The 24,916-nt window shown below is 37.1% G+C and overlaps 1 non-coding gene across 1 annotated transcript; it reads left to right on the top strand.

Annotated features, from left to right (window-relative positions):
* Positions 1 to 6,662: 6,662 nt before the first annotated feature.
* On the top strand, positions 6,663 to 6,771 carry LOC132298001 (small nucleolar RNA R71). The gene has a single exon (XR_009479479.1). It is a non-coding gene; the product is annotated as a small nucleolar RNA R71 (small nucleolar RNA).
* Positions 6,772 to 24,916: the final 18,145 nt, after the last annotated feature.

Below are 24,916 nucleotides of genomic sequence, written 5' to 3'. Positions count from 1 at the left end.
CCTTCCTATCCGAGCCCACTGCTCAAATTCTTTATGCTTCCATGTATTAATGATCTCATTCCTCGAACCATCCATGCAAGCTCATGCATGGCCATGCAACAACATTCAAGCTCCATGCCGAGTGCTTTAGTTTTCAAGCTTCACTTTACTTTGGCTGCAATTTGGCTGCAATTTTTGAGCTCTCTCAAACCCATTCCGAGTGCTCGAACCCCCTCTCAACCTCACCCAAGCTCTCTCACTCACCACCCGAGCACTCAACCTCTCTCACCCCTTGGCTCCCAACTCTCTGCCCATCTTTCAAGCACTCGAAGTCCAACTTCGAGTGCTCGAACCAAGCTTACCCCCTCTCTTTTAAAAACCCCGAAGCCCCACCAATCTCACTCAACCCCAACATCCACCCACTGCTCGAAACCTGCTCGACTAACCAAACCAACCTCCTGCAACAAACCAAACAACAACCAACCTCCAACCAACACCAACTCTCCTTCATGCAAGCAACCATGCTTGCAACCCCTGCAAACCGAGCACCACCAACCTTTCCCCATGCATGTAATCCTGCCACCATCCCCACAACCCAACTCTCGGTTTCTCTCACTCCCAAAGCCCCTTCTCCACAAACCAACATACTCCATCTTCCCTCATCCACCCTCTCTCTTAACCCAACTACATGCGACCAACTCCCTCTCTCTCGGCAACATACACCATTCCAACCAACCGACCTCTCTGCCAAATTCTAGAGCACTCGAAGCCAAGCTTCGAGTGCTCGCCCCTTGCTCGACCTTCCTCACACCAAACATCCCGAGCTCACTGCCCTCCATTCGAGCTCTCTCACTCCCCTACCGAGTGCTCGAAACACCACCCCACCATCCAACCCTCACCCCAACCCAACCACCTCTCGGTACTCCTCTACCACCCTTCCCAACTCCCGGCAACTTTCTCCCTCTACCCAAACCAACCAACCTCACCACTCCATCTCATTCTCAACTCCAACCACCTCACCCATCTCTCTCCACCCACCATCTTGCTCGAACCACCAACCTCATCCCTCATTCCTCTCGGCATCTCTCCACCTCACAACTAACCTCACACACCACCAACCATGCATACACATCCATGCATGCATGCATGAACCAACCTTCCTTCCTCTCTCTCTCTCAACCCACACATACATTCAACACACCCAATCACCAATCTCTCTATCTCAGCCACCATGCAATCCCAGCAGCCTTATTCAAAAAAAAAAAAAAAAAAAAAAAAAAAAAAAAAAAAAAAAAAACAAAACAAAAAAAATAATAATACTAAATAAATAAATGAATTTGTTGGCATTATTTTGTTTTCCATTTTAAACTTGTGGCTACTGTGTGCCTTTGTGCTTTGTTTGGACTTTTACCTTGCCATAACATTCATCTTAGTGTTTTTATTTATGTTTTGGTTTTTCTTAAAAGACCTATGCTTTTGCCTGTGTACATTAGTTGTGTTTGGATAGGTCTTCATGTCCAAGTTTGGGGGACGCTTCTGCGTATTCACATCGATAGATATCTTTTGTCTTCGTCACTCCACTTGGTATTATTGTTCTTTTACCTTCTTTGCTCTTATTTTGTTTCACTTGTCTTCACACATTTAGGATAATGTGACATTCAAGTTTGGGGGTGCATTAGGACATTTTTGGTTTTGTATTTTTGCTAAGCAATGATAGTATAACTTGACACTTGTCGGAGACGAAGCATATGTTTAATACCTTGTGTATAGAAGCAATTGACATTTTTGAAAATAAAGAAAAATTTGAGTTGAAATGATCATGTGGATTCAAATTAGTCTGTATAAATGTCTCAATTAGATTCTCACTGGATTTGACACTCTTTTAAGCTTCACAATGCACATATGCACATTGGAAACTTAACTGTAAGGCATGCAACTTGATCAACCTTGACCTTAGCCTAGTTAATCTGATTTGATGAACCTGATAGATGAATATCTTTGGCATGATTTAATTTGTCTAAAAAAAAAAAAAAAAAAAAAAAAATGAGAAAGAAAGAAAAAAAAAAAAATGACCAGTTGACGTTCGTAACCTTTCCAACTCGAGCTATTAAACCCTAGGAGTGTCTCTACACTTAGCACCCTAAAGCCGTCTGGTTTGGGAGTTGTTGGCGTAACGCTTGCTATAAGGGTTGGTTAGAAAGCTTAAAGGACTTTAACATTGCACGGTCATTCAAAAAAATTGTAATAAACATGGTTCGCTAGAGTTCGTAGCCTTTCCAACTTGAGCTATTAAGCCCTTTGGAGTGTCTCTACACTTAACACCCTAAAGCCATCTGGTTTGGGAGTTGTTGGCCTAACGCTTGCTACATAGGTTGGTTAGAAAGCTTAAGGGACTTCAGCATTGCACAACCATTCTATGTTTCGCTTTTGAGTTATAATAAAGTGTCAGCAAGCAACAAAAGTTGTCTTGTAAATAAAATCATGCCTTAGGGACTTCATTTAAAAGGGAATTCAGTGATTTGAAAACTCGTGTCTTGGAATTGGAAAAGAAAGTAAAAGCCGCATGTTGAGAATCCAATCCACTTTCACTGAAGTTAGAGTTGATTTCCATTTAAGAGATGACAATTGAGTTATTTATATGGACTATGATGTTGATACATGCATGTTGAAATGTGTTTAGTATCAATGCTTCATATATGCAAGGTAGTCTTTCCAATGACCCCATCTCCAGCTCTTTTTCTGTTTCAAGTTATTTTTGAGCTATGTATATATCTCATTTTACCATGGATGATATTTTTGTAGTAGCATGCCCATGGTTGTATTTTCATTGAAGTATTCATTTTGGTTTTGCTAAGGGACTAGCAAAATGTAAGTTTGGGGGTGTGATAAGCGCCGAATATTGCTTATTCAAGCGCCCTTAATTGCATTATTTAAGTCCATTGTTTGTTTAATTATGTAGATTACCTTCATATGCACATTTTTGCATATTTTCAGGTTCATTGGCCAAAAAGAAGCAAGAAGGATGCTTTGTGGAGTTTTGAACATCAAAGGTCACAATGCTAAATTTCTGGCAGCAGTGGAACCTGGATTTTGCTCGCCATTTTGACCTTGCAAACTCGAGATCTGGACTTCCATTATAAAATGGCATATTTAGAGCTCTGAATTAGCTTTCTAAATCTTCAAACATTTTGTCATTCGGAGCTCGGAGCAGAGAGTTATGGCCTTGTTACCAGAGGTGCGCAGAACTGCCTGGCAGCAATGAAATTCTGCCTTGATCTTCAATTTCGACCAACCAGACTTGAGAATTGGATCTCCACCAAAACATAAAGTTTTTAGAGCTCTGAATTAGATTTCCAAATCTTCAAACGGTTCATCATTCGGAGTTTGGACCGCAAATTTATGGCTGTTTTACCAAAGTAGGTCCGGGCAAATCAAAGCAAGCATGGAGCAATCTGCTCCATTTTCGAGTGCTCGAGGCCTTACTTAGAGTGCTCGAATTTGGGGCAGAATTGCCTTCGGGAATTCTCATTTTGGCAGCCACTTGTGCATTGGTTTCCTCATTTTCTACTTACTTCTTTATGAGGTGGTTAGGGATATTTTTGGAGGAGAGAGAGAGCTTTGTTGAAGGAGATAAGGCAAGAAAGGCCACACATATCATTAAGCTTCATTTTTTTGAGAAGACAGAGAGAGAGAAGAGAGCAAGGAAGGTGTGTTCTTGAAGCCAAAGGAAGGGAGCTCGAAAATGGCTTATTCTTCCAAGCTTCCTTCTTCCATTTTTGTATCCATGGATAACTAAACCTCCATCTAGGGAGGTGATGAATCTCTCTCTTGTAAGCATGCTTTAATTTCATCTAATTTGGGGAATGATTCATGTACATGGTAGTTTCATGATTTAGAGCACTTACACTTGTTGTAATGGATTTCAATGCCTATAAATGATCATGTTGAGTTCATTATCTTGTCTTAGATTTTATCCTCTCATGATTATATAACTTGCATCTTCATAGTGAGAATGGAAATGAAATTGTGAAATGGGTTTAAAGGCATGTTGTATGAGAAATTTGTTAATCCATAGCTTAAGACTTCCTTTTGATGGATTAATCTTGTATCTTGACTTCATGTGCTATTACCATAGTGATTGAGGGGTTTGATGGTCCCTAGCTTAGTGAGCATGTTATGGCTACACCCTAATCTAGGTAGTTCTAGCATGTGGCTCTTTGAGGGATTATACTTAAATCTTGATCCTATGATTTTCTTGAGGATAATGTAGCAATCTAGTATTGCTACATATCATTGCCATGTAATGAAATTGTTTCCCAAGTTAATAGAAATTTAGTATGTTTATAGGATTGGTGGTGAATTCACTTCCCTAGACCTCCTTTTCTAGACTTCTTCCTCTTAAATTCCTTGCATTTATTTCTTTAAGCACATTTCAATTCTAGTGACTAAGTGACAAACCAACAAAACTCTATATACCCCCTCATCATTCTAAAAGTAATCTAGACTCTTAGGTTGCCATAGACTAGCGCAGTCCTAGTGGTTCGACTTATCCGACCAATAGCCCTATTTTACAATGATTCGTGCTATTGCGAAGGTTGATGTATAGTTGATCAACCGATCATCTATACACAGAGAGGTGTTTTTTCAAGGCTTCAAAATTTTTTATAAGTATGGAATGAAGATCGATCCGAGGGAAAACTGGATCGATCTTGGAATTTCAGATCGATCGAGAATGAGGTTCGCACGATACACAGAGAGCTGAAATATACAGGAAATTTACGCTCGATGGGACAGAGAGATGATTGGATGCAGAGATAAATGTTCGATGATTGGGCTCTTATAGCCCGAATCAAAGATTTTGTTATGCATCCCCTCCTTGACGGGGTGAAAAGCACTTTGAATCCTACCAAACAAATTGTTCCCTAAAGAACTTGTAGGATTTGAATCAAAGGAGATTGACGGTCCTTGGTCTATGCAATTCTTGTGCTTCCATGCCCTTTCAAACTTTGTTTTTGAAACAACATTCTTGGGAATTCCATTTTCAAGCAAAGACTCACGTTTTTCAAGTTCATTGTCAATACATTTTTCCACAACATATACCTCTTCATGTTTATCCATTGAATTTGGGGTTGGATTAAAGATGTTTAACTTCACTTTCATGTGGCCAAATGAGATTTTCATTATCCCCATCCTACAATTTATGTTAGCATTTGCGGTTGCCAAGAAAGGACGGCCAAGGATAACGGGAATTTGGCTCTTGGGATTCAGAACTGATTCTGTGTCAATGACAACGAAATCAATGGGGAAGAAGAAATTATCAATCTTGATCAATACATCCTCAATAATACCCCGGGGCTTTTTAATGGATCGGTCGGCAAGTTGCAAAACTACCGACGTCGGTTTTAAGTCTCCTAAACCCAATTTAACATATCCCAGGTATGGAAGACGGTTAACACTTGCTCCAATGACATAATCACCAATGATGCAAAAAGTGGTAGGTGAACCGGGGTCCTTAAATTTTAGGAGAGTGTTGTGTTGCAAAATAGAGCTCACTTGCTCGGTCAAGACCACTTTCTTTGGTGCTTGGCTTTTGTTCTTCCTCTTTTGGGTGCAAAGATCTTTCAAAAATTTGGCATAAGCCGGAATAGAATGTGAAACGAGATGGGTAACCTTGGGTTGCACCGATTCATTCTCCTCATTAGAAACACCTACTTGGTTGTCAACAATTTTTCCACTCCTTAAGGTTGTCACCGCATTAACATGTTCAATTATGTGACCTTCTGATGAGGAATTGGTCTCCACCACAAATTGTTGCTTTGGTGGGGTATTTAGAGGCATCTTCCCTTTCTCTCTAGCATTCAAGGTACTAGCTATTTGCCCGACTTGGGTTTCTAGCTTCGTAATGGATTGAGAATGGGAATGAAGCAATTGAGTGTTTGCCTCTAGAGTACCCAAAGCGGTCAACAATTTTTTCTCAAAAACGGGACTCCTAGAATTTCCTTGAGAATAAGATGATTGATTAGGAAAATGAGAGTTTGAAAATTGGTTTCCATGTGATGATTGAAACGAAGATCTATAACCTTGGGAACCTTGGCTTTACATTGGAGGTGGAACATACTTTCCTTGAAAACCACCTTGGGGAGGGTTGGAGCCTTCCCCTTGGCTTTTCCAAGAGAAGTTTGGATGGTTCCTCCACCCGGGATTACAGTGTGAGCCATAGGGATTATTCCCTTGGTTAACAAATGCAGTATTAACTTGTTCATAATGCTCATTTTGTGCATATCCATGGGGACAATTGGAAGTAGAATGTAAGACACTAGAACAAGTCATACAAGATTCATTAAATGAATGATGAACATGATTAGGGGAGGAAGACACTTGATTTGCCGAATTGTGGTTGATCAAAAATTGATTAAACCTTTGAGTTAAAGATTTCACTTCAGCGGCTATGTCATATGAATTGTCAACTCGATATAAGCCGACATTCTTCCTTCTACCTAGAACTCTACCATTTTTGGAAGATAAGGATCTATGCATGGAATTTTCACTCATACTTTCATACAATTGCTAAAAATCATTTTCATGTTTATCAAGATAAGAACCACCCATAAATGCAGCGACCATTCCTTTTTTTATTATCCGGCAAACTCTTAAAAAAGTATTGGACTTATTACCACTTAGGAATGTCATGATGTGGACACTTCCTAAGCAAATTATTAAATCTTTCCCGTGCCTCATGAAAAAATTCCCTATCCTCTTGAGAAAATTCAGGAATGGAAGTTCTCATAGCATTGGTCTTTGATATTGGGTAGTACTTCTTCAAGAACTCTTGTTGTATTTCTGCCCAAGAAGTTATCGAAAAAGGCCTAAGATTGTTGAACCAATATTTTGCTTTGTTTTTAAGGGTAAAAGGAAAAAGTTTGAGTCTTAAAACCTCTTCCGGCATGTCCGTGTATTTCACGGTGGAACATATTTTAAGAAACTCATCCAAATGCTGGTACAACTCTTCACTTGGAAGTCCATGATAGTTAGGAAGCATTTGAATAGTTTGCGGTTTAATCTCATAGTGATGTGCTCTAAATGGGGGCAATCGAATGCATGTCGGTGCATTGTATTCATTTAGAACATAATGATCACTCAAATCAATGGGAGGATTCCCAACCGATGGTGCTAAATAAACACCGTGATTAACTTGAACCATAGGAGGTTATGGAGCAAAAATTGGCCGAGGCATTCCCAATGGAATTTGGCCTTATTGTTGTGGTAGAATGAATGGTCTAGGCATGCCTAATGGGACTTGGATGTTGTCATGATGCACATTAGGGTAAAGGATACCCTGTTGGTCTATGTGACCAAGATCCTCCACATGGTCGTCATTTTGCTCGTCCATTGATGAAATGGATTAATAAGAACTACCTCTTTCCCTAGGATTACAAACAACTGATTCAAGATGGAAATCAAGTGGGACAAGGGTAGGATTTAATGACCTACGACCATGCATGCACTAACAAAATAAATAACAAGTAGTCAATCAAATAGCAATCACTTCGCCTCCACAACAAATCAATAATCAAACATCCTCCACATACGATGATCCCATACTCCCATGCTTTCAACAATATGCAAAGAAAAGTAAATTGCCTCCATGCAGGCTCACGATCTATCTAAGAATTTAAGAACTTACCACCACGCGGGCCGACGATTTAACTAGAGATTGAGTTTAGAAAAGCTCACAAAGGGTCCTTAAGCAACTTCAATTCATTTTTTTTTCCTTTCAATTTTCACTTAGCTTTGGAATTTTTTAGATTTTAGCCTTTTTATGCTTAGCTTAGCTCCTTGCTTTTCAATTCTCCCTTGCTTGACTTCCTTTGCTCAATTCACCTAGCCAATCAAGAATGAACAAAATAAGTAACTAAAAATAAAGTAAAGTAAAAACACGATCAAAAGAGTACTAATTCCTAATTGTTTCCAAAACACGGCGTTGCCAAATCAATCCCCGGTAACGGCGCCAAAACTTGGTGTGTCGCTCGCCGAAGCAACCAAATTGCAATGAAGTGTGGCCAAGTTTAAATTTATAAAGTGCCACTACTACCTCTAACTACTAATATAGCTAGGGTGAGTAGGAATCGTCCCAAGGGATCGAATGCATGTTTGAAATGGAAACAAGGTCGTATTAGTAGGTCGAGTAATCAAAAGATGGTTTGATTGGTTAATTAAACTACAATGTAAATATGTTCAATACAAAGCAACTAAAATAAATAAAGAGTAGAGAACAAGAAAGAGAGGTCTTAGGATCTAGAGGTCACCACTAAACATCACCTTTTTAGACACTCAATGTGTAATGAATGAGGGGAAATATGTATTGCAATACAAAGAGATGTGATTGATTGAATTAACAAGTATGGATGACCAATTAAGTATACATTATCTAGACAACCTAGTGAATAGCACAATATATCAAACTAAGCCATTATTCCTTCCTTTAAGCTCACAATCAACACACTAACAAGTTAGAGAATTATACTACTTGCATTCATAAGCATGGAACATCAAACAACAAGCATGGATTATCCTTACATCTAAGAAAGTAAAACAACTACACTACATCTAAGCTAAGGACATGAAAATTAAACTAATGTAGAGGCACAATCCATCAAGAAATGAGTATGAACCATCAAACAAATCACAAGAGTATTCTATTTCACTATACCTTGACAATCTTTAGATTCATAGCATCAATACACATAGACATGCATCAATATCACAAAACCAAGAGATAAACACATGAATATCTATTCTAGCATATATAGATATATGAATAGAATGAAATGATCAATTGGAAGTATTAAACAACACAAATCATTGTAAAAACAAGATTCATATATAAATCAAATGTCAAGACAAGATTACAACACAAATCCCCTCAAAATACAAAATATTAAAGTCTAGAAGGCATGGTTAGGGCTAACTCTAACCCCAAGAAGATGTTTAGCCACTCATTGATGTAGTCATCCAACCCTTAAGGGCCATCTCCATGGTAGGAATGATCTTCTTCTTGAGGAAAACCCTAGATGAATGGAAAAACTCCTAAATAGTGTATGTCTCTCTAATCTCTAGCCTCCTCTCCAAGATTGTATATGATGATATATGATGTAAAAATGGCTCAAAATCTTTATATAGGTAGCTCAAGTGTCACACCCAATGGTCAGGTCTCGTGCACTAGGGTCCTCTCAATGATTGTACCACGAGCCATCTTTTAATGAGCTGGACTCTATTTTATTTCGGACTTGAGGAGGTTCGATTGATCGAATTCAGATGAGATCGATCGAACTATGGCCAGATTAATCGAAGTAAGACCAGATTAATCAATCCTTGGCGGCGCCTTTTTTGAAAGAGACAAATCTGAGATATTTTTGGGATATTTTGGGAAAAAGATAAAAGTGGTAGGTGGGGATAAGATGAAAAAAGTTCGATCGATCTGAAGAAAGTTGGATCAATCGAAGATGGAAATTCTTAAGGATAAGGACAAGGGGTTTGATCCATTTTAGCAAGGCTGGATCAATCACTGTGAGATCAATTGAAAATATGTCTGATCGATCGAAGCTTGCTATTTTCCACCACTTTGCTTCCACTTTGCTCCATTCTTCCATTTAGCTTGAGATTGCTTCTTTTATGACCTAATTTGGCTAAATTGACTTATTTTGGGGATAAGCACCTGAAAAGGGCAATAATGTGAAATTAATCTAAAACAAAAAAATAAGATAGATAAAGGTCTTAGAATACTCGAGCTTAAGGGGTTTAAATGGGCACTTTTCAAAGCTCATCACTAACCAACCTCCTTCTAAAAATAGCCAAATTCCTTATATAAGTAGCTCAAATGTCACACCCAATGGTCAGACCTCGTGCACAAGGACCTCTAAATGATTACACCACGAGTACACCTTCAATTCAGCTTGAAATCTGTTTTGCACGTAATTTGAGGCAGTTCGATCGATCACATGGTTGCTCTGATCGATCGAAGTAAAGCGGCACATTTATTTGGATAAGGACAAAGGCTGAGATATTTATGGAAAAAGGACAAAAGTAATTGGTGAGGATAAGATCAAAAGGTTCGATCGATCGAAGGAAATGTCAGATCGATATAAAAGGAAATTTTCATGAGGATAAGGACAAGGGGTTCGATCCATCATGGCATGGTTAGAACAATTGCAATGCGATTGATCCTGGCTTGGTTCGATCGATCATAGAGGACTTTTTCACCACTTTGCTTCTACTTTGCTCCTTTCTTCAACTAGACTTTAGATTGTTTCCTCCAATGCTTTAATTCAGCTGATTTGACATGTTTTGGAGATAAGTGCCTGAAAAGGGAAATAACATAAAATTAGACTAAAACGGAAAAATACGATAGATAAAGGTCCTAGAACATTCAAGATTAAGGGGTTTAAATGTACACTTTTCAGTGCTCATCAAGTGTATACCTTCTATGTAAACTCATTGTAGAAGTATTCTTAAGCAAACTCAACCTTCCTGATGTCAAAAACTGAAGGATACCCAAGTGGTATCTCAGTAAAAAGGTGAGGAAGAACGCATAGGCAAACTTGGTTCATCCCTAGAAGTATGTGAACCCTCTTGTGGTTCCCAAATGGAAATCGTTGTTCGGGTTTTCTTTGGAGGTGGAGGAGTAGCAAGTCTTTTTCCTTTGGCCTTCCGAGACAATATTGGAGGCATCTTATGTTCGAAAAATTTTGGTTTGAGGCCCCGAACTTCGCTCGGTAGTTTTGTCGAACACCTGGAGTGCGCTTCAACAATTGTTCTTGGACAAGTTTGTTTTGAACCTTCAAAACCCCTAACCAATCAACAATCAACAAGCAAGAATCTTTAATTGATCAACCCCAAAGCCTTTAATGTCAAACCCCAAGAAACATCGCCAAAAACTCAACCAAATCCACTAGAAATTTTGTAAACCCAAACTCCTCTTTCAAACTTCAAATTTCTCTTCAAATCCCAATCTTCAATCTTCAATTTTCATCCTTCAATAGGTTGATTCAATTTGCAATGGAGAGTATGCATTGATATCATGCAAATTTAAAACTTATATGTGAAGATATCTATATGTGAAATATAAAGAGAGAGGTGATAAACGCCAAATATTGTATATTCAAGCGCCCTTAATTGCATTATTTAAGTCCATTGTTTGCTTATATTATGTAGATTACTTTCATTTGCATGTTTTTGTATATTTTCAGGTCCATTGGCCAAAAAGGAGCAAGAGTGATGTTTTGACAAAGTCTTGAATATCAAAGTGCTAATGCTGAATTTCTGGCAGCAGTGGATCCTGGACTTTGCTCGCCATTTTGACCTTGCAAACTCAAGAATTGGACTTCTATCATAACAGGACATATTTAGAGCTCTGAATTAGCTTTCTAAATCTTCAAACGGTTCGTCATTCAGAGTTTGGAGCAGAGAGTTATGGCCTTGTTATCAGAGGTGTTCAGAACTGCCTGGCAGCAATGAATTTCTTCCTTGCTCTTCAATTTTGACCTACCAGACTTAAGAATTGGATCTTCACCAAAACATAAAGTTTTTAGAGTTCTGAATTAGCTTTCCAAATATTTAAACGGTTCATCATTCAGAGTTTAGAGCACAAAGTTATGGCCATTTTACCAAAGTAGGTCCGGGCGGAGCAACTCAAGAATGAAGCATTCTGCCCCATTTTCGAGTGCTCGAAGCCCTTATTTCGAGCACTCGAATTTTGGGCAGATTGGTCTCCGAAAATGCTCAATTTCAGCCACTTGCTTCTTGGTTTCCTCAATTGTAATTTTCCTCTTTAATGGTTGGTTGGAGATGTTGGTTGGTGGCCTTTTTGGGTGGATAAGATGTCTACAAAGGAGGGGAGCCACACATATCTTAGCTAAGCTTCATTTTACAAGATAGAGGAGAGAGAAGAGAGAAAGAAGGAAGTGTTCTTCAAGCCTAAAGAGGGGAGCACGAAAATGGAGTTGGAGGCCTTGCTTCTTCCTTCATCTAGAGCTACCATGGGTAACTAACTCTTCCTCTAGGGAGGTGATGAAGTCCCTCCCTTGTAAGCATGTCCTAGGGTAGTCTATTTTGTGGGATTGCAATGTATATTTCTATGGTCTTTTTCATAACTAAGAGCCTTTCATTTGTTGTAATGAATGTTTATATATGTATGGTTGATTTCTTCAAGTTCATTATCTTGATTGTTAGGTGATGTCTTGTATGAATCTTATTGCTTGAGTTTTCATGGTGAGAATGGGAACAAGGTTATGAAATGGTTTCATGGCATGTTGATAGGTGACTTTGATAGACCATTGCTTAGGAAATCCTTTGATGGTGTATGCTTAATCTCTAGCTCCATGTGCTTCATCATTTTGTCAAGAACTTGATAGTCTTTCATTTAAGTAAATGTGTATAAGCTACACCTTAGTTAGGTAGTCTAAGCATGTTTACCCTTTTGATAGATTATACTTGTTTGAGACTTAATGTACTTCTTGATCAATTACATGGCAACCATGTGTTGTTATGTAATTCTTGACCATTATATGTTATTTTTCCCCTTAATTAGTTTTAATCTAGCATGTGTATAGGGATGGAGACGGATTCATCTCCCTAATATTCTCTACTTGCATTTCACCTCTTTACATTCCTTGCAATCTACTAGTTTATGCATCTTTACATTTCGAGTTTAGTGACAAACAAACAAACCCTTATTACCCCTTATCATTCTAAGAATGATTCTAGACATTTAGGTTGCCTTAGACTAGCGCAGTCCCAGTGGTTCGACTTACCCGACCAATAGCCCTATTTTACAATGATTCATGCTATTGCGAAGGTTGATGTATGATTGACCAACCGATCAATTTTTGGCGCCGTTGTCGGGGACTTGCATACGGTTTAGCGACCAAGGTTCTAGGGTTACTTTTAGTTTGATTGTTAATATTGTGTCTTGTGAATATTCCTTGTGTGTTTTGATCATCTTCGTGTTGTAAGATTCTAGGGACTCGAAGCTCGCCGTGGGATTGCTAGCAAAGTGTAAGTCTAGAGGACCCTAGGTAAGCTTCTTGTCCTTTTAGTTTCGCATTGTCATATATTGTGCATGTGTTAAGCTTAGAAGTAGTTAATTTATTTGCAAGCCCTTGTTGAGGCTCTTATCCTATTTAAATTTCGTGTTCAAGCATCGGTCCTTGTCGTGGCCAATTTAATTTTTGTCTTGATAATTGAGGAGAGAGGGAATATCATATATGGAGGTTATGGTGATGAAGTGTTGTGTTGATTGCTTTGTGTGTTGTTGAATTACTCCTAGATGGAGAATAATTATCTCCCAACTCAATTCTACACACCACATGCGTTTTGTGCTTTTTGCTCTAGTAATACACATCATACAAGAGATTGTCTTCTAACGAGAAAATTCTCGGATTTCTATCTTGAGCAACCAAATGCAAATTTCTTTGAACCGGGTAGTGATCCATACTTCAATGGTTATAACTCGGGTTCAGGAGATCATCAAAACTTCTTGTGGCTCGACATAGGAAATTCCGCCCCACAATCTCTTGGGCAACATTTTCACTCCAATTTTCAACCCAATGATCATTATTTCCAGCCCTCTTCTTCTCCTTTTCTACCGTCTCCATTGGATGAGTTAATAGCTGCCAACGAACAAATGATAGAGTCTATGCATACGCAAATGATGGAGTCCAACAAGCAAATGTTGGATAACATTGTTAGCATGCAATCCACTGCCTATTCTCATTCCCAATCTAGAGTTGATTTAGATGACCAAATAGCCCAAATTCAACAAATGGTTGATGTTCTAAATCAGGAAAAGGAAGAAGATTTTCCAATTGAACTTGTGGTCAATCCAAAAGAGAATTCTATGAATGATGAGTTTACCTCTAGTAATTTTCATCACGAGAATGTTCAAGTGGTTACCGCATGTGAAAATGAAGAAATAGTGGGTGAAGATCAAATTGTAGCCACACAAAAAATTGAAGAATTTGTGGTTCAAAATGAGGAAATTAATGATGATGAGATTGTATCCTATAAAAATCCAGCACAGCCCCTACATAATCCCTTGCTTGATGCACCTCCTTTAATGGAGGATCCTCTAAAAGCTTGCTTAGCTCATTTCAATTATGCGGATTTTGATGTTGACAATTCTATTCTGGAGGTAAATTCTTTGTTTGAAATTCCTCCACCTATTTATTCTCTTCCTTGGGCAACATCAAATGCATCCCTCTCTTGGGAGCTTGTATCTCATCCCATTCCCTCACTTGAGTTATCTCAGGCTGTTGAGCTCGAACCGCCGGATAAGTGTGAGGAGGATGTTGAAAGTCTGAAGGATAACTTGTCGAGCATTCCCGTGCTCAATATGACACTTCATCAGTCTTTGCTTGGTGTACCCTCACCTAATCCATCTTCCCATAATCCAAATAAGCCCCATAATCCAAAGTTCTTCATTAAGGATGAAGAGTGGGTTGAGGTCTTTCCATTACCTCTTTTCCACTTTTGTCTTCAAGCTCTTCCTCCTCCGCTTTTAAAAGAATTATCCTATTTGGGGAAACATGACTCTCTAGAGAGACATGGTATAGGGTGATAAGGACTAACCTGATCTCGGTGCGTCTAGCTATCGACGTTAACTTTAGCACTCATGGGAAGCAATTCTTTCAATTTCCAAGCTTCCCTCCTTTCAATTGCCTGAGCCTTGAAATTTTCTGGGAAATGGTTTCGAAAAGCTAAAAATTTGATTTTCCTAGAATGCTCTTCAGTTGTGTTCCACAATTTTAGACCGGCTTCTTAGACCTTCTCAACTCCTGTTTTCATTCCCGCAAGTTTCCGGCTCTATCAGACAATTTTCTCGGACTTTCGACATGGCACTCACATGCATAGCCTCTCATCTTCAATGCATTGTTGGATCATGGTTCCTCAAAATCATCCATGCATTTGTGTGATGTTGCGAAAGTTTGAAAAGTTTCTTAAATTCATTCATGCAGTAGAGAGTAGTTGCAAGGTCTCAAAATTTTCCCAAATTTCATCCATGCGTTTGAGATGAAGTGCAAAGTTTAAATTTTTCCATGCATTGAATTAAAATGGAGTTGCTAAGTTTTAAAAAAATTTCCATGCATTTGAGATGATGTGCAATTTCAAATTTTTTTTTTCTTTTCTCTTAAATTCATCCAAGCATTGGAGAAAAATTGCTCAGTCTGAAAAATTTTCAAAATTTTCCATGCATTGCATTGAAGCTTAGAGCTTGGCAATTTTTCCATCCCTGCAATTGCAAAGTTTTTGAAAAAAAATTTCCCACAAGTCCATCCATGCATTGCATTAGAATAATGTGCCAAGTTTCATAATTTTCCATGCCAAGTTTCGCTTTCTATCCATGCATGCAAGGTGAAACTATTCTATCCATGCATTGATTTGGAAGCATATTACAAGGTTTTATCAATTCTTCAGCTCTCAGTTGATCATATTCACATTCACAATGCATAAGAATGAAGCACATAATGTTACAATGCATGCAAAAATTCATCTCTCAACCTCAATGCTCACTGCCGAGTGCTCCAAAGCTTTAACCAAGATTCCATGAGCCTACTGCCTTCATTTAGAGCACTCTAGCTCCCATTTGGAGTGCTCTAAATATGAACCATCAATCCCAAGCTCACTGCCTTCATTTAGAGCACTCTAGCTTCCAATTTGAGTGCTCCAAATTCTTCCACCCACAATGCCGAACCTACTGCTCTCATTTCGAGCACTCTAAATTCTGGTTTGAGTGCTCGAATTCCATGCACCAACCAACCCTCACTCTCTGCCAAAATGTCGAGCACTCGAAAAGGCCATTTCGAGTGCTCCAACTTCCTTGCGCCAACCATCTTGCCCTCTGTCGGATCTTCGAGCACTCGAAGACCCACCTTGGAGTGCTCGAATTTTGCTTCACCTCCAACCTTTCTCTCTCTCATCCACTTCCTCAACCCATCTTCTCAACTCCCATTCTCGCAGCCAACTGCCCATCCACATGCATAACCATGCACCAACCAACCTCCAACCTTCTCACCATCCCTCTCAAACCAACCTTCCCAACTCTTGGCCATCACCCACAAACCAACCAACCCTCTCTCTCGGCAACCTCAACAACAAACCACCCAACCCACCCCATGCAACCCCAACTCTCGGCTTCTCTCTCATCCATACACAACCCATAATCAACTTCCATGCAACCCCATCAACACCATGCAAACTCAACCACACAATCACACCTCAACTTCCATGCATGCCCCTGCAAATCAACCTCCTCACCAACCCAACCTCATTTCTCTCTCGGCATCCCTCCACCAAACCACCACCCCTCAACCTTAAACCTTCTCTCTCTCTCAACCCAAGTTACCACCATGCAGCTTCCCTCCCTTACTCACTGCATATCCTTCGAGCACTCGAAGAACCCATTTCGAGTGCTCGAAATTCTTACCACCATCAATCCGAGGCCTCCAACTCCATGCCCCAACCCTCTCTCTCTCGGCATCTTCCCTCTCCACCATGCCGAGCTCTCCTCAACCCACAACCAACCCCACCAAGCCACGACCCTGCATGCCTAACTCACAACCACCCAACCCCTCACCTCACCACCATACAGACCTACACCCACAACCACCCTCACCATACAATGTCACCTCTCTCGGCAAACCACATCCCACCCCATCACCCCATCAACCTTCTTCTTCTACCTCTCGGCATCTCTCTCTCTCACCTTCATGCCATGCAAACCATGCATCACCTTCTCCTCCATCAACCATCTCCCTCTCAGCACTACACCCACAACCCACTATGCAGCAAACCACCTTACCTCACCACCCCTCAACCACCCTCTTCCTCTAACCCCCTCGGCAGCAAACCACCCTCATGCATGCTTCAAAAAATAATAAATAAAAAATATATATATATATATATATATATGTAATAATAATAATAATATTACTATATATATATATATATATATATATATATATATACACACTTAATACTAACTATACTAGAAAAAAAAAAAAAAAAAAAAAAAAAAAAAAAAAAAAACTGAGAAAGAAAGAAAATAATGACCAGTTGACGTTCGTAGCATTTCCAACTCGAACTATTAAGCCCTAGGAGTGTCTCTACACTTAGTACCCTAAAGCCGTCTGGTTTGGGAGTTGTTGGCCTAACGCTTGCTACAGGGATTGATTAGAAAGTTTAAAGGACTTAAACATTGCACAGTCATTCAAAAAAAATGTAATAAGCATGGTTCGCTAGAGTTCGTAGCCTTTCCAACTTGAGCTATTAAGCCCTTTGGAGTGTCTCTTCACTTAACACCCTAAAGCCATCTGGTTTGGGAGCTGTTGGCCTAACGCTTGCTACATAGGTTGGTTAGAAAGCTTAAAGGATTTCAGCATTGCACAACCATTCTATGTTTCACTTCTGAGTTACAATAAATTGTCAGCTTTGTTCTGTAATAAATTCATGCCTTAGGGACTTCATTTAAAAGGGAATTCAATGATTTGAAAACTTGTGCCTTGGAATTGGAAAAGAAAGTAAAAGCCGCATGTTGAGAATCTAATCCACTTTCACTGAAGCTTGAGATGATTTCTATTATAGATATGACAATTGAAGTATTTATATAGACTATGATGCTAATGCATAAAAGTTGAAACTTGAATAACCATTTTGTTCTATCAATGCTTCATATACACAAGGTAGTCTCCATAATGATTCCATCTCCAATGTTCTCTATATTCTAAGTTTTCAAATAAGCTTCGTGCATCTTCACGCACCATGTTGATGTTTGTAGGTATCATTTCTGTTAAACCCTTACGAGACTTCACTCGTCCTCTAGGGATGCCTAGGGGTTTAAAAAGCTTGTTGCATATGCTAAATGCAACCGTCGCTCTCACGAAAGAGGAGATTTGTTGTTATTTCATTAAGTATTTTCATTCTAGTTTTGCTAAGGGACTAGCAAAATGTAAGTTTGGGGGTGTGATAAACGCCGAATATTGTATATTCAAGCGCCCTTAATTGCATTATTTAAGTCCATTGTTTGCTTATATTATGTAGATTACTTTCATTTGCATGTTTTTATATATTTTCAGGTCCATTGGCCAAAAAGGAGCAAGAGTGATGTTTTGACAAAGTCTTGAATATCAAAGTGCTAATGCTGAATTTCTGGCAGCAGTGGATCCTGGACTTTGCTTACCATTTTGACCTTATAAACTCAAGAATTGGACTTCTATCATAACAGGACATATTTAGATCTCTGAATTAGCTTTCCAAATCTTCAAACAGTTCGTCATTCGGAGTTCGGAGCAGAGAGTTATGGCCTTGTTATCAGAGGTGCTCAGAACTGCCTGGCAGCAATGAATTTCTGCCTTGCTCTTCAATTTCGACCTACCAGACTTGAGAATTGGATCTTCACCAAAACATAAAGTTTTTAGAGCTCTGAATTATCTTTCCAAATATTCAAACGGTTCATCATTCGGAGTTTAAAGCGCAAAGTTATGGCCGTTTTACCAAAGTAGGTCCGGGCGGAGCAACTCAAGAATGAAGGATTCTGCCCCATTTTCGAGTGCTCGAAGCCCTTATTTCGAGCACTCGAATTTTGGGCAGATTGGTCTCCGAAAATGCTCAATTTTAGCCACTTGCTTCTTGGTTTCCTCAATTGTAATTTTCCTCTTTAATGGTTGGTTGAAGATGTTGGTTGGTGGCCTTTTTGGGTGAATAAGATGTCTACAAAGGAGGGGAGCCACACATATCTTAGCTAAGCTTCATTTTACAAGATAGAGGAGAGAGAAGAGAGAAAGAAGGAAGAGGGTGCATATATAAAGAGAGAATTTGGTTTATGCAACAATGCCCAACAACATGTCAAAATGGGTTTCTTAAAGCCATTTTACGCTATCAGGAACCGGTACCGGTAGCCAATTTGGGAACTGGTTCCCACTAGGCAGTGAGCCTTTGCAAAGTGAGGACCACTTTGAAACCGGTACCAAACTTGTGGTACTGGTAGCCATGCTCCAGTAAGGTATGGCCTTGCTACTTAGCACCTTGAACTGGTAGGGGAAATGGTGAACTGCTAGGGACATGGTAGACTTGAAATTTTTAAACTTAAAATTTTTTTAGAAAAATTTTCTAACAGACATTTTGAATCACTTAATAATCAAATCAAACCAAAATATTTACAAACTAAAATCAAAAATCTTTTTAAATTTTATAGTTTTTCCATTTTTTATTATTTTTTTAATTTTTTTAAAAAATAAAATTAAGAACAAATCATTAAGCAGTCAATCAAAGTGATTCAAGTCCACATATGATCCAAATTTCTAGAAAATTGTCAGAGATATCTATGAATGAAAATTCAACTCCACAGAATATTCAATCAATTTCAATTATCAGGAAATAATCACAACACGAATTTTAATGCAAATTTTAATGAAACATTTAGAAATCAATCTAGCAAGTTCAAGTGTGTGTGTGCATTCCATCTCATCAATTTTCAATCAATTATCAATAAATCATTGTGCATACCATATTGATCGAAGAGCATCAAGATAAAATTGTCTTTGAGCAATTTTTCTAAGTAAAGTGGCTTTTACTTTAAAGAGCAGACATCAATTCCCCAATTCAACTTGTCTCCACCTTTCTTTTTACTCATTTAGCTCCACTTCAAAGTTTAATGGGAGCTTTCGAACACATCTCAATAGGTAGTCTTTTCCTAAATAAAGAATTTATCACTTTTCACATTTTTCTTTTCTTTTTTAAGCTGAATTTATTCAAAAAAAAATATTTCAAGCTCCTATTTTTTTTTCAAACAATAACCTTTATAACTTTTGTAATCAATATACCTTAGTTAACAATTCAAAGATTTTCAATCAAATTTTTCAGATTTGGACCAGTGCACAAAAGGTTATAAACTTAAGAGATTCAAATCTAAAAATCCCTTAATCAATACAAATCAACTTTCATTGTATAGATTACAAACCAGAAATCTATTTTTAATCAAAAATCACGTGTCCAAATTAGCATTCAAAGATAGATTATAAATTCAATGGAAGAATTTTCTCAAATATATCATGAAGACTATGATCAAAAACTCAAACCCTAACCAAACCCTAATAAGTGATCGAATGGCAACAAATTTTTTTTAAAACACAAGCCATGACCACTAAATTTTATAGGACTCAGTTTGATGATGAAGGCCTTTTGGAAACTAGTTCCACGGACTCAACAGACACATAATTGACCAAATCAGACTTTTTGATCCACATAGTTTTCACTCTCACTTCCTGAAATTCTCTTTCATGCTATACCTCTTTCTTAGGCAAATTTTCAGCTCTAGAAATTTTAGGTGACACAAAATCCTTTTTCTTTTTAGAAAACACATTTTTCTTAGCAAAAACACCATAAGAATGAAAGTCAAAAAAATCTTTATTTTTCCTGTGTGAATTCCTTTTAGCACGAAAATTTCTAAGTTTATTCCAATTTTGCTTTCTAGCATGGAACCTATTTTGTGCAAAGGAACTATAACCATGCGAATCATAAAAAGAATTATTCCTTTTCTTTTTATAACAATAGTGTTGACTTTTAAGCTTAACAATAGGCACATTCAAGTTCATAGGTTTAACGGTTTGACCCTTTTTACTAGATGAAGCCTTATTAAAACCTAATCAAGTTTTATCACCTACATGCTTACCAACACTAATCATCTTATCAAGCTTAATCTGCCCATAAGTAAAAACAATTAATTTCTCTTAAGATTTTTTCAAATCAAGTTCAAGAAAATTAAATTTGGCAATAATAGATTCTCTAGCAGAATTAGCTTGACTTACCTCACTCTCAAAGAATTTTACTTTGTCGTGAAGATTTTGAATTTCAGATTTGTTCTCCTCAAGCAATTTATGTTTTTGTTCATCATCCTTCTTCAGGGAATCATTCTCTATCTTCAAGGTATCTATTTCCTTTTTCAAGGCATCATTCATGCTTTCTAATTCTCTCAACTTCTTAGATTGCTCCTTGACATCCTTACTCAATAACTCAAATTTGGTAAGATTTCCTACGCACAAATAAGAATTATTAGCAATATCATTAACAACATGAGCAATAAAAGCAATAGAAGCATCTTTATTGTTTTCCTTATCTTTCAATTTAGAAGGATCTCCTTTATTATAATTTATATATATTTTTTTTATTTTTTAGGAACCTTCTAGAATTTTAAGACATGATGAAAACAATTTTTTAAATAAAACAAAACTTTCCACAAGGATCAACTCAATGTGTAGAGATTGGCTCTGATACCAATTTGTGAGTCGTACGCAACGGAATATTTAGAAAGTTTTGATTATTTTAAAATAGATCTGTGTCTTTTCCAACTTTCTTTATTTTAGCAATTAATAAATCAATATTATGCAATATAAAATAAAGTAAAGTAAAGTTAGAAATGACACCAAGATTTTAGCGAGAAAACCCCAGTTGATAAAATACGTCAACTGTTTGTATGGAAAAAATCTCGTGGACTATGCAGTCCAAAGTAAACCGATCCACTATGCTTGAAACAAAGTACACTGAACTTTGACTCTGACTCACACCCTATCGTTATACTAAACACCAACTACTGACAATCCTCTGGCTTTGTGACTGCCCATCCAACAACAACAACTTGACCCTAGGCTTATACTTGATATTTGTAGAAGAGTAGCAGGTAGATTAGACAACACTCTACGAATGCTCCAACCCTTTCAAAGTGTGATCGCTTTTACTTCTGTTCTTCAATCGTCCGAATTCGATGTAGAAGAAAATCTGCTTTCTTCTGATCGATGGTGATGTAATTGTATGATCACGATTATGATTTGAACACCACAACTCTAAACTCACTATGTGTTTATGTATTTGTGTTCTAGAAAGATAAACAGAAAATTCTCTAAGGATTTCTTAAAAAAAAAATCTTCATAAGGCTTTTAAGAATAATAACTTGATAGTGCAAAAGCCGTAAATAAACCTATATGTATGACATGGTTTATATAGAGGTTTGCAAAGTCATATTCCTTTTGAAAATAAAGGAAATTTCGTGCATAGGACTTGGAAGGAAAGTTGGATAAAAAAAGAATTAAACAGAACAAGGAAACTGAAAATCTTTTGCAATCAGGAATCCTGGAATTGGTTCCCACATTTGGTACCGGTTCCCAAAGGACAGAATGAAGTTCTTCGAATCTTATCTTTTGGAACCGGTTCCCAAAGTCAGGTATCGGTTCCTACTTAACAGAATCCAATTTAAATTTGGATTCTCTGTTTTTGGCACTCTCGGAAAATATATCATATAGGTATTTGTGTCTTAAGTGGAAAACGATGTCCTAATGTGTTGTTATTTCCTTTTTGATGATCAACAGTATTTTCCTTTTTTGAACAACCTTCGAATTCTGCAGTCGATGTCGAGTCTGATATGGTAACTGAAATTATAACTCGATTAGGACTTGTTTTGCTACCGAAATATGCCAATTATAAAAAAATATCTCACAAAAATAACTAAGTGAAAAGAAAAGTCCCCCCCTCCCCCCGCGCTAAGTTCAACACTTCCGATATTGGCCTCTTTTTCGGACGCGTTTCGATACTATTTGAATTATAGCAAATGTTACTAATGCTTTGTTCGGAAGGAAGAACTATAGATGGATGATAAGAAGGGAGAAACAAACTTCCTTCGTTCGGTAGAAAGGAAATAAGGAAAGAAAGGATCATGGGAGGGATGAGTCGTTCTTCATTATTTACAAGTTTTCATCCCTCCAAATATGAGTCGAAAAATGGAGAAAAAACAAGGTTGTTACATAAATTCATAAAATTAGTACTATCCTAAATTATAAAAATAAAGTAAATTATTACTATCCTAAATTATACAAATACTGTAAATTACTATTATCTTAAATTAAAACCTTATCATTCTCCTTCTATTAACGAACACATTAAATTGTGTATTTATTTTTTATTTTTTATTTTTTTCATTCAATTAAAATAAAAAAAAAGAGAATAACATAAACCCTTCTTTAAGATATCTCAAATATATCTCAAATATATCTCTTTCTTTGCGTCTCATTCAATTTTTTTCTCTTGTACGGAACGAAGGAAAAACTCTAATTTTTTGGACTTTGAACTTGTAATTCCGCAGTAGTCTTCTGATAAGGAAAAACTCTCTTGCCCCCGCTCTCTTGCACCCGACCCAAAGTGAAAAAAATACCTTTCCAATGAGAGGGAACGTGGACAAAACTTATCAATAATGATTGAGATATCTTAAAGAAGAGTTTATGTTTGACAATAAAAAGTCTGGAAATCAATAATGACAAGAAAAAGTCAGGAGAAGTCAGGTTTAACCATCAACACGATTGTCCTTGGTTGTTGCAATCTCTACTTTTCCTACACCAGCCTCTCCTCTCCAAATTTTTAACCCTCTAAAATTGTCATATAAATTTTTTAAAAATTACATCAGCAATTTTAAGTACTACGTCGACAACTTTCGCTCCCTAAAAACATGTACTTCGTCATACTCTTTAAATTTTTGCTCTCCAAAAAAAAAATTTAAATTTAAATTTAAAATTAAAATTAATTATTATTATTATTATTTTTTCCTAAACAGCTATATTTATATTTTTAACGGTTATAATATTTACTTTTCCTACGTCCTCTGCACCGGCCTCTACTCTTCGAATTTTAACTCTCTAAAAATGTCACATTAATTTTTTCAAAAATTACGTCAGCAATTCTAAGACCCACGTCAGCAACTTTCGCTCTCTATAAACATGTACTTCATCATGCTCTCTGAATTTTTGCTCTCCAAAAAAAATAATTTAAAAAAAAATTAAAAATTAAAATTATTATTATTATTTTTTTTACTTTTCCTAAACGACTATATTCATAACGGCTATATTTTTAACAGCTATATTCGTAACGGCTATATTTAAAATAAAATAAAAAGTTTTTTTTATATTTATTTTTGGCCCAAATAAATAAGGATTAAAATTAATGAATTGGAATAAGAAAATAAGGATTACAAAATTATATGGGAATAAGTAGATGAATTTGTAATTGTAATTATTTTTTTTACAAAAGTTAAAAAAAAAATTATAAATATATTGTTAAAAATTATAGCCGTTAAGGCACTATTTGTGTTGGTCAAACAGTGCCTTAACGGCCAAATGCATTGTTTGTAGTACATATTTAAAAAAGAAAAAAAAAAAAAAAAAAAAGGGCAAGAAATAAAAAAATAAAAAAAAAAGCTTTTTGAATTTATTTTTGGCTCAAATAATTTTTTTTTTTTCCGATAAACAGTGCCTAAACAATATATTTTTTATTTAATAAATTTTTTTTTTCTAAAGGGAGCTCAAAATAACCTTTTTTAAAGTTTTTTTGAAAAAAAAAATTCTGCCAAGACACTGTTTGGCCACTGTTCCAGCAGCCAAGGGATAAGACAAAACAGGCAGCCCAAAACGGTGGCATTTTGCAGCCAAAAAAAAAAAGGCAGCAATCGCGGACCGGCTCGCTGAATACCATGGGCCGGCCCGCAAGCAAAAATGGGGCCCATGAAGTTTAGCTAGGGCGTTATGTGCCCAAAAGGCCCTTTGCTCGCGGAAATTGGACTTCCGCGAGCCCGCTGCAGATGGCCTAATACCACAATAATAATTAATCAGAAGAAAAATAAAAGAAGGTAGATATTTATAGTTTGTAAATAACAAAATAAAATAAAATATTAAAAAAAATTAGTTGAATTTTTTTATTTATTTAAGCAAAAACAGTTTTCTTCTTATAATTTCTAAGAATTATTTTTTCTTTTATATTTTTTTCCCTCTTATTTTGTACCACTCATCAATTAAAATTTTTTTTTTTGTTAAAAAAAAAAAAAAGGGGGAAAGAAACGAAACCAGGTCAT

This window comes from Cornus florida, unplaced genomic scaffold (assembly GCF_030987335.1).
Source record: "Cornus florida cultivar Cherokee Brave unplaced genomic scaffold, ASM3098733v1 CherokeeBrave_3.0.0_Hap2_Chr02, whole genome shotgun sequence".
Lineage (NCBI taxonomy): Eukaryota > Viridiplantae > Streptophyta > Magnoliopsida > Cornales > Cornaceae > Cornus > Cornus florida.
Note: the sequence above shows the minus strand (reverse complement) of the source record. Positions and strands in the feature narration are given on the sequence as shown.